Source organism: Solanum dulcamara, chromosome 8, assembly GCF_947179165.1.
Source record: "Solanum dulcamara chromosome 8, daSolDulc1.2, whole genome shotgun sequence".
NCBI classification, from domain to species: Eukaryota; Viridiplantae; Streptophyta; class Magnoliopsida; order Solanales; family Solanaceae; genus Solanum; species Solanum dulcamara.
Window position 1 is genome coordinate 55,341,447 of NC_077244.1, and position 14,781 is coordinate 55,356,227.

The following is a 14,781-nucleotide window of genomic DNA, read 5'->3' on the forward strand; positions in this document are numbered from 1 at the left end:
TCAAAAATAGACTTGCGGTCAGGCTATCACCAGGTACGGGTAAAGGAGGCAGATATTCCAAAGACTGCGTTTAGGACCCGATACGGGCATTATGAGTTTCGGGTGATGTCTTTTGGGCTGACCAATGCCCCAGCAGTGTTTATGGATCTTATGAACCGAGTGTTCAAGCCATTCCTAGACCTGTTTGTGATTGTATTTATTGATGATATTCTGGTCTACTCACGATCGGAAGGGGAGCACGTAGATCATTTGAGGAAGGTACTTGGGGTGCTCCAGCACCAGAAGTTGTATGCTAAATTTTCTAAATGTGAATTCTGGTTGACTTCAGTAGCATTCTTGGGGCACATTATTGGAGCTGATGGTATTCGAGTAGATACACAGAAAATCGAGGCCGTAAAGACTTGGCCTAGACCTACGACACCTACTGAGGTACGTAGTTTTCTTGGGCTAGCAGGATATTACAGGAGATTCGTTGAGAAATTTGCTTCAATTTCAGCACCTTTAACAAGGCTAACTCAAAAGGCCGTTAAGTTCCAGTGGACCGATGCCTGTGAACAAAGCTTTCAGTTGCTGAAAGACAAGTTGACTACGGCCCCAGTTCTAACCCTTCCTGAAGGACCAGATGGCTATGTTATTTATTGTGATGCTTCTGGTGTTGGGTTAGGATGTGTATTGATGCAACATGGTAGAGTCATAGCTTATGCCTCCCGACAGTTAAGGAAGCACGAAAGAAATTATCCAACTCATGATCTGGAATTAGCAGCAGTAATTCATGCTTTGAAACTATGGAGGCATTATTTATATGGTGTACATATTGATATCTATACGGACCACAAAAGTCTCCAATATATCTTTAAGCAGAAGGACCTGAATTTGCGACAGAGAAGGTGGCTAGAGTTGCTGAAAGATTATGATGTTAATATTCTATACCACCCAGGGAAAGCAAATGTTGTAGCAGATGCACTTAGCCGTAAATCCATGGGTAGCCTGGCAGATGTACAACCAGAACGAGAAAAGATAATCCGTGATATTTGCCAGTTAGCTAACCTTGGAGTTCGTTTGGCTGATTCTAGTGATGGTAGAGTTTTTATTCGAGGAGTTGCTGAATCCTCTATCATAGAAGCAGTAAAGCAACACCAGTATGAAGACCCTATTCTGGTACAGTACCGAGATGAAACCCTTCAAAAGGAAAGGACCCCATTCGAGGTCACACCTGATGGAGTGCTAAGATATAGAGGCAGATTATGCGTACCTGAGATTATAGGGCTACGACAACAGGTTTTGGGAGAGGCACACTATGCCCGGTATTCTGTGCATCCAGGGTCGACAAAGATGTATCATGACCTTAGATGTTTATACTGGTGGAATGGAATGAAGAAGGATATAGCAAAGTTTGTAGCCCAGTGCCCAAACTGCCAACAAGTTAAAATTGAGCATCAGAAGCCTGGCGGACTATTACAAGAGATAGAAATCCCGACTTGGAAGTGGGAAGCAATTAATATGGATTTTATTACAGGCTTACCTCGCACTCCACGGAAGTATGATTCCATATGGGTGATTGTAGATAGGCTGACAAAATCAGCCCACTTTCTTCCGGTTAGAACTACATATTCAGCGGAGGACTATGCAAGGTTATATATCAAAGAGATAGTAAGACTTCATGGGATTCCCATATCTATTATCTCAGACAGAGGGGCTCAGTTTACAGCTAGCTTCTGGAGATCATTTCAGAAGGGATTGGGAACACAAATAAATCTTAGTACAGCATTTCACCCTCAGACTGATGGGCAGGCTGAACGCACTATTCAGACGCTAGAAGATATGTTACGGGCCTGTATTATTGACTTTAGAGGTAGTTGGGATGACCATCTGCCACTTATTGAGTTTGCCTATAATAACAGCTACCATTCTAGCATTCAGATGGCACCGTATGAGGCTTTATATGGCAGGAAGTGTAGGTCACCTATTGGCTGGTTTGATGTTGGTGAGGCTAAGTTAATCGGACCCGATATGATTCAACAAGCTGTTGATAAAGTGAAGCTTATTCGGGAAAGGTTATTAGCAGCCCAGAGTCGACAGAAATCATATGCAGATAATCGACGTCGACCCTTAGAGTTTCAGGTTAGTGATTGGGTGTTTTTGAAGGTGTCACCCATGAAGGGGGTAATGAGATTCGGTAAGAAAGGAAAGCTTAGCCCGCGCTACATTGGCCCTTATCAGGTTACTCGTAGAATAGGCAAGGTTGCATATGAGTTGGACCTACCATCTGATTTGGAAGCAGTGCACCCTGTTTTTCACGTGTCGATGCTTCGCAAATGCATTGGGGATCCTTCTAAAGTATTTCCCATGGATGATATCCAGGTGACGGAGGAGCTTTCTTACGAGGAAAACCCTATAGCTATACTTGATCGCCAAGTCAGAAGGTTACGTACTAAGGATGTGGCTTCCGTCAAAGTATTGTGGCGAAATAACAATAGAGAAGAGATGACCTGGGAAGCCGAGGAAGAGATGAAGGATAAGTATCATCACTTGTTTTCTACGCCTACAGGTAATCTAAACCTCTCGATTAATTATATTGATTGACATATGAAACTATTTGTTGTTGCAAAAAAAAAAGACTATTCCCCCAAATTTCTTATAAGACTTTATGAGGCGGGTTTAACATTCGAGGACGAATGTTCTAAAGGGGGGAAGAATGTTACATTCCGTATTTTTGCATTTTGGATTATTCATAAGCTAACGATTATAAATTCAAGGGCTTTTAATTTTGAATTTTAAAAGGACATGATTTGTTGTAGATGCCAAGTTATATGAATAAATTATGTGTAGTAAAATACATCTCAAGAAGGACCCTTAAGCCGAATCAAAATAGAAGCCATCAAATATGTTTTTCTTAAAGTTACGTTTCGGGTAAGCTGACTTCGGGAGGCCATAACCTCTTTATAATTTGAGAATTTGGGAAAACTCTCAACATGAAAGTTGTAGATAATTGAATTATCTTTCCAACCATAGGTCGTGGGACGAAATGTGATATCGGAGTAATAAGATATAGACGTTTTAAATCTGACAGGCCAAACTAAATAGTGAATTCGGCCCAACCCAATTCTAATTCGGGTCAGGCCCAATACCCACAAAATTAAATCTGATTTTTGTAACTATTCCTTCATACAAAGATCAACATAATTCTGGAAATTTCCAAAGAGAGAGAGAAAGGGAGTTCTTGAGAAAAATCCCAAATCCGACCAAAATTAAGTCCCGAAATCCGAAGCTCATGAAGAGAAAATTGTTGTACGTCGCGTTGGCTTCAATTTGAGCTAGAAATCAACCAATAAGGAGAAGATTTTATGTGGTGCTGCAAATTTAAGGTAATATTAAAGTCTCCTTTTCATTGTTAACAAGTTTAGTTAGAGTTTTAACGGATTAGAACGGAGAAAATAGTGTTATAAACTAGTTTGGTGATTTGTTGAGATTTATGGGTTAAAGGGTTGTTTTAGGTAGATTAAATGGATGAAATTAGGTTAGTGATGATGTATAATAATGGTTGATATTGTTTTGATGTTGTTGATGAGTTGTTGTTCTTGAATTTGGAGGAAAAAGGTGTATGAAGATTTTGAATGTTCAAACCCGTTTTTGGAATTGAGTAGCTGGTAGTAATTCTGGAATATCTCATTGTGTAGACCTTCGAATTTAGATATTAAACATGTTTTGGAAAGCTAATACACGTACCTACAACTCTTATGTTTATGTCTTAGTCTATATCTGCTGTTATGATGTCGAAAACTGAGCATGAATCTTAAGACAAATTCTGTCCAGATTCTGGATTGAAAATTCCTTCATGTATAGCTGTTCGTATTTGGATGATATCTCTTTGTAGAAAATGAATTTTGAGTTGATTTCTTTTGCATTGGAAACTTAAGACATAGATCTAAATGTTTCATGAAGGTTATAAAGTCCAGTTTTGCTGTTTTCATTTTCAAATTTTAGATACAACGTGAGGTACTTGACTTTCCGAATTTACTGCTTTGGTAACATGAATAATAAATCTTATTTTGTGTCAATATTTTGGATTGTTGATGTTGGTTGATGATTATATGGCTGGTTTGAAAGTGGGAAAAGTGAGTGGTATAGGGGAGGTGCTGTCCAATTTTTTTTAGAAATAACCTACTAACGATAGACTACGTTTTATTCTTGTCCATAGCTTAATCATAGTGCTTAACGTTTTAATATAGGTTGAGACAATATTGGACAACATATACGTATAAACGCTAAAGGTATGTAAAGTTAACATTTTCTTCTTTTGGCATGATCCATATGAAACGAACGAATGACGTATGCTTAAATTCCAAAGAAACTCTTATTCGTAGATATACTCGGATGGCTACCGTTCTTGATTTTCAAAATTTATATTGTTATGTCTTGACTCATGTGTACAATTCCAGCCATCCTAGTTGGTATAACTCATGTTGTGGTATAATTCATATTTTAGTATAATCCATAATTAGTGTGATTTATAATGACTATTGTCTTGGTTTTCAAACGATGGTCTGTTTTGCTTATTCTATTAAGTCTCCGATAATGATTAAATTTCACAAGGTTGCTAATGATATCTTATTCGTGCATGCTGTTATGGTATTATTCACCGAGTCCTACGATAGGCCGGGTATGTTATCATGTATGAATTCCACTACATTATTCACCGAGTCCCTTACTAGAGGGCCGGGTACGTGATATGATAATATGATATTATAATGATATGACGATATGATTATGGCACCGAGTCCCATAATGGGCCGGGTACGGTATCAGTGTACACTACTCTATTCACCGAGTTCCTTGCTAGAGGGCCGGGTATGGTATATATATACATATGACGATATATTGATATAATTGTGATACCGAGTCCCATAACGGGCCAGGTACGATATATGATGATGATATGCATGTCTTTATTTTATAACACAGGTACAGTGATTTATTGATTATGACACTTGACTCCTGAATCTTTATTTCAGATGTGATCTCCTTTACGATATTTTATGCTTTATATACTCGGTACATATTTCGTACTGACCCCCTTCTTCGGGGGGCTGCGTTTCGTGCCCGCAGGTACAGATACTTATTTTGGAGAGCCGCCACCTTAGGATTCTACTCAACGGGTTGAAGTGCTCCATTGTCTCGAAGCCTAAACTTTTGGTACTAATCCTTATAATGTATATATTTGTGTATTTTGGGGGTACGGCGGGGCCCTGTCTCGTCATATGCTATTGTTAATCCTCTTAGAGGTCTGTAGACACATGAGTGGGTTGTATGTAGATATTGTCTGATGTACTAGTATGGCAGATGTTTTTGGACATTTACATTCGGAGTGAAAGCCTTGTCGGCTTACGTATTATGTTATCTTATTTTTGACAATTAAGACTCCCCAAGAAATAGCTAATTTTGGTATATATATAAGTGACAGTTTGAGACAACGTGCTACCCATATAAATTCTATATCGTGTTTAATTGTCGATTGACAAAAGATAATATGTGTGTATACGAGTGTCCAATTCGGACACTAGTCACGGCCTACGGGGCTAGGTCGTGACAGAATGACTATCGAGGCAATTGATATGAGTTTGGGGCCATTTAACGCTTTTGACTTCGAAAGTTAGCCTATGGTTGACTTTGGTCAACATTCTTTGAAACGCGCTCAAATGAAAATTCTGGCAACCCGGTTAGTTCTGTAATGTCGATTTTGGTCTAGAACGACTCTTCGTTCGCTTTTTGAGGTTTCCAATCTAATCTCGAGGCTTGTTGTGGAATGTGGTTTAAAAGGGCTCTTGGGTGTGGATCTACTTTTTATTAAAATGATCTCGTATGGTAATTATGAATGCGCTATTGAGTCTGTAACATCAAATTTAGTGGGGTAGCATATTTGTTTATTTTTATCGGTTTCCAAACGAATTCCGAGCACCCCATCAGAGATTTTCGGATTTTCCAAAATCAGATTCTGCAGCTGATGCAGTTTTTCTTGTTTTTGGATAGTTTCTCCAAATTTAAAACCCCATAACTTGAGTTATATAGCTACAAATTGGGTGATTCAAAAGCAAACTACTGATATTTTTTGTGAGAACGCATTAGAGAGATTGAAAACTGATTTGGAGCATTCGATTCAGGCAAAAAATCGTGATTTTATTTGCAGTAGTGTCCATTTTTAGATTGAGTTTTTGAAGAACTTTGAGAAATTATTTTTTGACCTATATAAACCCAATTTTGGTGATTCATGGGTCTAAATTCAAGAAAATTTTGTGAGAAATCTCATGGTGATTCATAAACGCGAGGGTAAGCTTCGTTTGAGGTAAAAATACATTTTTAGTAACTGATTTTGTCTTTTTCAGAATGAATGCTTCAAATTACTGTGCTGGAGCTTTTTCCTTTGAATGGCCTCAGAACGCTGCCACACTATCAAAAATAGAACCACAACGTCGATACGGTCGTTTAAGCACTAATTTTATAATTTTTGGAGACAGACTAATTTTGGGGTCTAAAATAGGAATTATGGGACCCGCATATGGAATTCCGGATTTGACCCCCTAAAATAGGTTCCAAATGTCACCCCAAGGTCACAAATTAGATTAATAACATAATTCGGGGTGGAAAACTACACGGGACAAGCATGCAACCAAAACTCACAAATTTCGACTAAAGGATCAAAAATGGTAGCATCAAAATCAGCAAATTCTAAAAAAACGAGACTCTTTCAACCCAAACAAATTGTACTAGGACAATCCTTACAAAAAACCCCACAATCTAGCCTCAAGAATTACTCAAAACGGAGTTATATTGATCAAGATACACTCATCCAAAATTCAACAAAAGGTAGGTTGTGGTTTTACCTTTCTTTCGATTGAGATGGAATATGTGAAAACATGTTAAAATAGTTTGAATTTGGGTTGGGTAGTTTGATTGTATATTTTAGGTGTTAGAAATCATATTTTAGGCTTACTATCAGTTTTTTTTGGATATTTAGAAATATGTGTATCTTGTCGTTATTTGTTAGTATTATAAGGAGAGTTGAATGAGCATGTTGTTGATACTGTGGAGTATGTTGGCCTTAGTATAGGATGTAAACTTGCTTTAGATGCCCCGGTGTCGCTCCGATGGACTTAGATCCTTGTAGAATGGTGTAGCAGACTAGTGCCTGATAGTTTGGTTTTAGTTAGGCGTTACCCTTGCTCTTAAAAATATCCTCATCCATAAATCAATATAATCGTTCCTTTCGTGCGTCGGCCATACTAGATTTAGTGATCATTGACTTTGGCTTCGGTTCCAATTTTGGCGGCATATCAGTTGACTTATTTGGGAAAAGATTTTTGGTACTGTTGAATTCTAGTTTGGAATTAGAATGTTTGGCATCATGGGATAAATTATCTGTGAGTATCCGAGGAGCATCTGGGTACTCAACCCCAGCCTCTAATGGCTTGCTAGTATGACGAGCATCCAGGTACTCAGTCTCGGCCTCAATCATACTGATGTATTACGGTGAGCATCTAGGTACCCAATCCCGCCATCGACCGCACTTATGTATTATGGCAAGCATCCGGGTACCCAGTCCCGGCCTTGGCCACTTTAAGCATTCGAGCGAGCATCTGGGTCCCAGTCCCGACCTCGACCCCTAAGTCAACCCTATATCGATTGACTTTTGGAGATTCTGGGTTTGGAAATAATACAATACTTCGGCTCCTGACATCGCAGATTCTTGGTTCCTAGTCTTAGTAGTTGTAGCTATTCTATGTACTCGGCGGTGAGGGTGAGGAGGGGCGTGTCTATTTCAGAGAACCAGTTCGGATCTATGCTGGGGCGCTCAACTACGGAAGTCATCCATCTTATGAGGAGACTAATGGAGCAATATAGGGAGAGAAAGAGAGACTTGCATATGGTATTCATCGACTTAGAAAAGGCTTACGATAAAGTCTCACGAGAGATACTATGGAGATGTTTGGAGGCTAAAGGTGTATCGGTAGCGTACATAAGGGTGATCAAGGACATGTATGAGGGTGCCAAAACCAGGGTAAGGATAGTAGGAGGGGACTCAGAACACTTCCCAGTTGTGATGGGGTTGCATCAAGGATCAGCTCTTAGTCCGTTTCTATTTGCCTTGGTGATGGATGTATTGACACGACAAATTCAAGGTGAGGTGCCATGGTGTATGATTTTTGCGGACGATATAGTCCTCATTGATGAGACTCATAGCGGAGTTAATGCTAAGCTGGAGGATTGGAGATGCACCTTGGAGTCTAAAGGGTTTAAGCTGAGTAGGACCAAGAAAGAATACCTAGAGTGCCAGTTCAGTGAGACACCTCAGGAGGTTGGCGCGGAAGTTAGGCTCGGGGACCAAGCCATCCAAAAGAAAAGTAGTTTTAAGTACCTTAGTTCTATAATGCAAGGCAGCGGGGAGATCGAGAGGATGTCACACATCGTATTGGGGCAGGATGGATGAAATGGAGGCTCGCCTCTGGTGTGTTGTGTGACAAGAAGGTGCCACCACAACTTAAGGGCAAGTTCTACAAAGTGGTGGTTAGACCAGCTATGTTATATGGGGCGGAGTGTTGGCCAGTTAAGGTCTCGCGGATGGGTACGGAGATGTCCGTAACTTATCTTCGGGAGGCTAAAAGATATCATTAGGAACATTCTCTATGTTGTATCATTTCGTGTAGTGTTGTGTCTTGTTGATTTCGTAAAATCTCATTTGTTCCACTTTTTCGCAGGGATGCTTTGTACGCGCGGTACCACCGATCATGATAATGCACCAAGGCCTGGCATGCCTAGAGGCCATCCTCGTGGGACAAGTAGAGGAGCAGCACTAGATCCCAACTCGGAGATAGAGTCGGAGCTGGTAGAGGAGCATTAAGACGCTCCTATTCCTACCATCCAGAGGGACACCACCACCAGCACAACCCCTAGTTGTACTAGTTATGACCCCATCCCTACAGGCAACGATTGTGCAGCTCCTCATAGCTATTGGAGTTGTACTACAGGCCCCGACCCTAGTAGCGGGCATACCAGCACTACGAGATCTGCCCATCCAGCCAGCACCTGAGGTTTAGCTTCCTCCACCAGTTGTTGCACACTCGCTAGCAGTTCCAGAGTGTGTGATGTCATTACAGGATCAGAAGATGATAGGGGTATTTCAGAGGCGGTCACCCCCGATATTTGTTGGAGCCATTGGCGAGGATGCCATGGAGTTCTTGACTACCTGTCAGGAGTAGCTCCATTCCTTGGGTCTTATGGAGTCTAGAGGCGCCGACTTCACTACTCACCAGTTCAGAGGGGCATTCAGACAGTGGTGGTGCTCTTATTTGCAGTCTAGGCCAGCTGGATCACCACTAGTGACATGGGCCCAGTTCTCAGAGGCTTACCTGACTCGATACATCCCTAGGAGTATTAGGGACCAACTCTGGGATTAGTTTACTCAGTTGGAGTAGGGCCACATGATGATTATGGAGTACGAGGCTAGATTTCATCAGCTTTCCCAATATGCTACTATGATTCCACCCTCTAAGAAGGAGCGGGTATGATGTTTTATGCGCAGATTAAGAACTTACCTAAGGTTGGGGACTGAGCACTTGGTTTCTACGAGCTGCTCTTTTTTGGATATGTGGATCATGCCCGCACGATCGAGATTATTCATCATCAGGCCCAAGAAGGCAGTGATACGAGACCCAGGCATAAGGATAACTATAGTGGGTCCTATTCTAGAAGCCATGATAGTTATGAAAGGCCCTGCTAGTGGTTCTAGCAGGATAGGTACTAGCAAGGTCAGTCCCGCCGACCGATTTAGGCCGCCCTACCAGCAGTTGAGGGTAGTAATCCTCATTCGGGGGGTTCCACTGCAGGGCAAAGCTTGAGGGGATCAGGTTCGCTTCCTTCATACTACAGATGAGTTATCACGGGTCACTTAGCTTCAGGATGCTTCGATTATGGATCACTGGAGCACTAGGCTGGGAGTGTCCCAGTCGAGCTAAACTGTTGGTAGTAGCACCACCTCCACTAGGAGGTATAGATTGGGGACATGGATGCGGCGATGGTCAGCAGGGTGTTCGGGGAGGTTCCCGGGAAGGCAGGTCAGGTGGTAGGGTGAATGTTCATGTGGGAGGACGATAGGGCCACTTCTATGCTGCTTCGGTGAGGGAAGAAGTTGAGGCATCAGATGATGTTATCATAGGTGCTATCTTTATCTATCAGCCGACTTCTTCAGCTTTATTTGATCCAAGTTCCACTTATTCCTATGTGTCTATATATTTTGCTCTAAGTCTGGGTATTCCTTATGAGTCACTTGAGGTCCCGTTACATGTTTCGACCCTAGGGGATTCTTTAGTAGTGGATCAGGTTTATAGATCTTGTGTAATGACTATTTAGGGGCATGAGACTCGGGCAAATCTTATTTTACTTGATATGCTGGACTTCGATGTTATTCTGGGCATGGATTGGCTATCCCCTCATCATACGGTTTTGGACTGTTATGCTAAGACCGTTACATTAGCCATTCTTGGTATTCCCCTGGTCTTGTGGCAGGGTGTTTATAGTCGCTTACCGACTGGGATCATATCCTTAATGCAGGCCCCAATGGCTAGTTGCATCCAGGTGCTTAACGTACTTAGCATATGTTCGTGATGTGTCCAGCGAGGCCCCTACTATTGATTCAGTCCTTATGGTTAGGGAGTATACTGATGTCTTCCCCATTGACCTAGCTGGCCTACCCTAGAGAGAGATATTGACTTTGCCATAGATTTAGAGCTGGGAACTAAGCCCATTTCTATACCATCTTACCGTATGGCCCCCCTGCAGAGCTCAAGGAGCTCAGCGTATAGCTTGAGGATCTTCTAGGAAAAGGATTTATTCGCCTGAGTGTGTTTCCATAGGGTGAGTCCATCTTGTTTTTTAAGAAGAAGGATGGGACTATGCAAATGTGTGTTGATTACAGGCAGCTGAACAAGATGACGGTAAAAAATCATTACCCTATGCCTCGTATCGATGATCTATTCGATCAGCTTCAGGGTGAGATCGTGTTTTCTAAGATTGACTTGAGGTCTGGCTACCACCAGTTGCGGATTAGAGCAGCCGACATTCCTAAGACTGCTTTTCAAACTCTCTATGGCCACCATGAGTTTCTTGTGATGTCTTTTGGGCTTACTAATGCCCCTGCAGCTTTTATGGACCTTATGACTCGAGTATTTAGGCTTTATCTTGACTCTTTCGTGATTGTATTCATCCATAACATACTGGTATACTCGCGGAGTAGGGAGGAGCATGCGCAGCACTTGAGGGTTGTGCTCTAGACTTTGAGAGATCAACAGCTTTATGCTAAATTCTCAAATTGCGAGTTTTGGTTGGAGTCTGGTTGGGCTAGGCCCACATCTGTTATGGAGATTCAGAGTTTCATTGGATTGGCTGGGTATTATAGACAATTCATTGAGGGTTTCTCTACCATTGCATCCCCATTGACTCGTTTGACCCGCTAGGATGTTCCCTTTGTGTGGTCCAAGGAGTATGAGTCGAGCTTTCAGAAGCTTAAAGAGTTGCTTACCACCGCTCCTATTCTGACTCTGCCAATTGGGGGAAAGATCATTTTGATATATTGTGATGCTTCTATTGTAGGTCTTGGGTGTGTATTAATGCAGTGAGGCTGAGTTATTGCTTATGCTTTCAGACAGTTGAGAGTGCACGAGCGTAACTACCCCACTCATGACCTGGAACTAGAGGCGGTAGTTTTCGCGCTCAAGATGTAGAGGCACTACTTATACGGAGTTCTTTCTGAGATATATACAGATCACCACAGCTTACAGTACATTATGAGTCAGAAGGATCTTAATTCTAGACAGTGACGCTGGATTGAGATACTGGCCAATTATGACATCTCTATCCTCTACCACCCTAGCAAGGCGAATGTAGTAGCGGACGCCTTGAGCCGAAAGATAGGGAGTATAGGTAGTTTAGCTTACTTATTTGCTGCAGAGCGACCCTTAACCTTAGACATCCAGTATTTGGATAATCAGATGGTCAGGTTGAAAATCTCAGATTCCAGACCAATTTTGGCTTTTGTGGGAGCTCGACATCTCTACTGGACCAGATTCGTGGACGGCAATTTGAGGATGGAGTATTGGTAGAGCTTCGAGAGTTAGTATTGCGAGGCGAGGGTGGCCAGGCTTCTATAGATTCATATGGCATACTACAGTTCGATGGTTGCCTTTGTGTTTCTAGAGTTGGAGACTTCATTCAGTTGATCCTTCACGAGGCCCACGATTCCAGTTATTCTATCCATTCAGGCACAACAAAGATGTATCGGGATTTAAGACAGTATTACTGGTGGTGTGGTATGAAGAGAGATATAGCTGAGTATGTATCCCATTGTTTAAGTTGCCAGTAGGTTAAAGCCGAGCATCAGCGGCCTGGTGGAGTCTTTCAGAGATTACCCATTCTCGAGTGGAAATGGGAATGGATTACTATGGACTTCATAATGGGATTGCCTTGAACATCCAGAAGTAATGATGGTATTTGGGTCATCGTTGATCGATTGACCAAGTCAGCGCATTTATTGCTAGTATGGTCCACTTTTACTGCAGATCGTCTAGCTCGAATCTATATTCAGGAGGTGGTCCATCTGCACGGGGTACCGATATTCATTATATCAGATAGGGGATCTCAATTTACTTCTAGTTTCTGGAGGGCCTTTCAGAGAGAGTTAGGCACCCAGGTTGATCTTAGTACGACATTTCATCCACAGACCAACGGCCAGTCAGAGCGTACTATTCAAGTTCTGGAGGACATGCTGCGAGCTTGTGTATTAGAGTTCAAGGGTCATTGGGAGCAATACTTAGCTTTGGCAGAGTTTGCGTACAACAACAGCTACCACTCTAGTATTCATATGGCCTCGTTTAAGGCCTTATATGGTAGGCGTTGTCACAATCTGGTTGGTTGGTTTGAGTCTTCAAAGCCTAGGCCGCACAGTACCGATTTACTTCAAGATGCCATAGCCAGAGTTCAGGTTATTTAGGAAAGGTTGAGGACAGATCAGAGTAGGCACTAGAATTATGCTGATCGCGGGCGTCGGCCCTTGCGCTTCGAGGTAGGAGATCAAGTGTTCTTGCGGGTGTCGCCCTTGAAAGGCGTGATGAGATTCGGCAGACGGGGTAAGCTTAGCCCTAAGTATATTGGGCCGTTTGAGATTCTGAAGAGAGTTGAAGAGGTTGCTTATGAGTTGGTTTTGCCACCAGCATGAGTCTCACGTACTTCAGTATGACTCTGTTGAATTGGATGATCACCTGACTTTTGTTGAAGAGCCAGTTGCTATTCTAGCCAGAGATGTTCGCCAGCTTCGTTCTAAGTCCATCCCTGTGATTAAGGTCCAGTGGTGCAATCGTCCGATCGAGAAGGCTATATAGGAGATTGAGCAGGAGATGCGGGAGCAGTTCCCCAGCTTATTTGTCCCTCCAAGTATACCCGTGTCTTTACTTTCGCGGACGAAAGTTCTTTTAGTAGTGGATGTTATAATGACCCTCAAGGTCATTTTTGGAATTTTTGTAAAATGACCATTTTTACCCCACCCTTTAGATTCTCCGAGTTGTTTCTGATTGGTACTGGTGTTAATTTTTTAGAAAATCTTATGAAAAATTAAGTCTTTGGAAATTTTGAGTTTTCATAAGTTTTAAGTATTAAAAGGTGGTATTTGGGGTCAATCGAAGCTACAAATCTTAGAATGGAGTTCCGTCGATCCAGTATCTCTAAAATGTCGAAATTGGCTTAGAAGACTCTACGGAATCTGTTTTGGAGTTGTAACGAAGTTTTGAGACCTTGAGTTGAGAAATTGAGGAATTTTAAGCCAAGATTTGACTTTGGTCAACTTTTGGAGTTCTGATGCTCAGAATGGTATTCCGACGGCTCCATTGGATTCGGGAGATGGTTTTTGGTCTATAAGAAGTGTTGGTTGAATTTTTAGAGATCCTGAGTCCATTTTGGTATTTTGAAGGTCTAAGTTGGTTTAGATGTGACTTTTTGAGTTTTGGGTCAACGAGATTTCAAATTCAAATTCTGATGGTTCACCAGATCCATAATGACCAAATTAGGCTATTAGTACTGTTGGAATGACTATCAAGACAATCGATACGAGTTTGGGGCCATTTGGCGCTTTTGACTTTGAAAGTTAGTCTATGGTTGACTTTGGTCAACATTCTTGGAAAACAGGCTCGAATGAAAATTCTATCAGCGCGGTTAGTTCCGGAATATCAATTTTGGTCTAGGACAACCCTTCGTTCTCTTTCCGAGGCTTCCGGTCTAATCTCGAGGCCCATTGTAGAATGTGGTTTAAAAGGGCTCTTGGGTGTGGATCTACGTTTTATTAAAATAATCTCGTATGATAATTCTAAATGCGTTATTGAGTCTGTAACGTCAAATTTAGAGGGGTAGCCTATTTGGTGTATTTTTATTGGATTTCGAATGAATTCCGAGCACCCCATCGGAGATTTTGGATTTTCCAAAATTAGATTCTGCAGCTGATGCAGTTTTTCTTGTTTTTGGATAGTTTCTCCAACTTTAAAACCCCATAACTTGAGTTATATAGCTCCAAATTGGGTGATTCAAAAGCAAACTACTGATATTTTTCGTGGAGAACACATTGGAGAGATTGAACACTGATTTGGAATATTCGATTCAGGCAAACAATAGTGATTTTATTTGCAGCAGTATCCATTTTTGGATTGAGTTTTTAAAGAATTTTGAGAAATTATTTCTTGACCTATATAA

At 41.6% G+C, this 14,781-nt stretch overlaps 1 long non-coding RNA gene across 1 annotated transcript; it reads left to right on the forward strand.

Annotated features, from left to right (window-relative positions):
* Nucleotides 1-3,024: 3,024 nt before the first annotated feature.
* Nucleotides 3,025-5,471, forward strand: LOC129901711 (uncharacterized). The gene is made up of 3 exons (XR_008769925.1): nt 3,025-3,365; nt 4,230-4,271; nt 5,107-5,471. It is a non-coding gene; the product is annotated as an uncharacterized LOC129901711 (long non-coding RNA).
* Nucleotides 5,472-14,781: the final 9,310 nt, after the last annotated feature.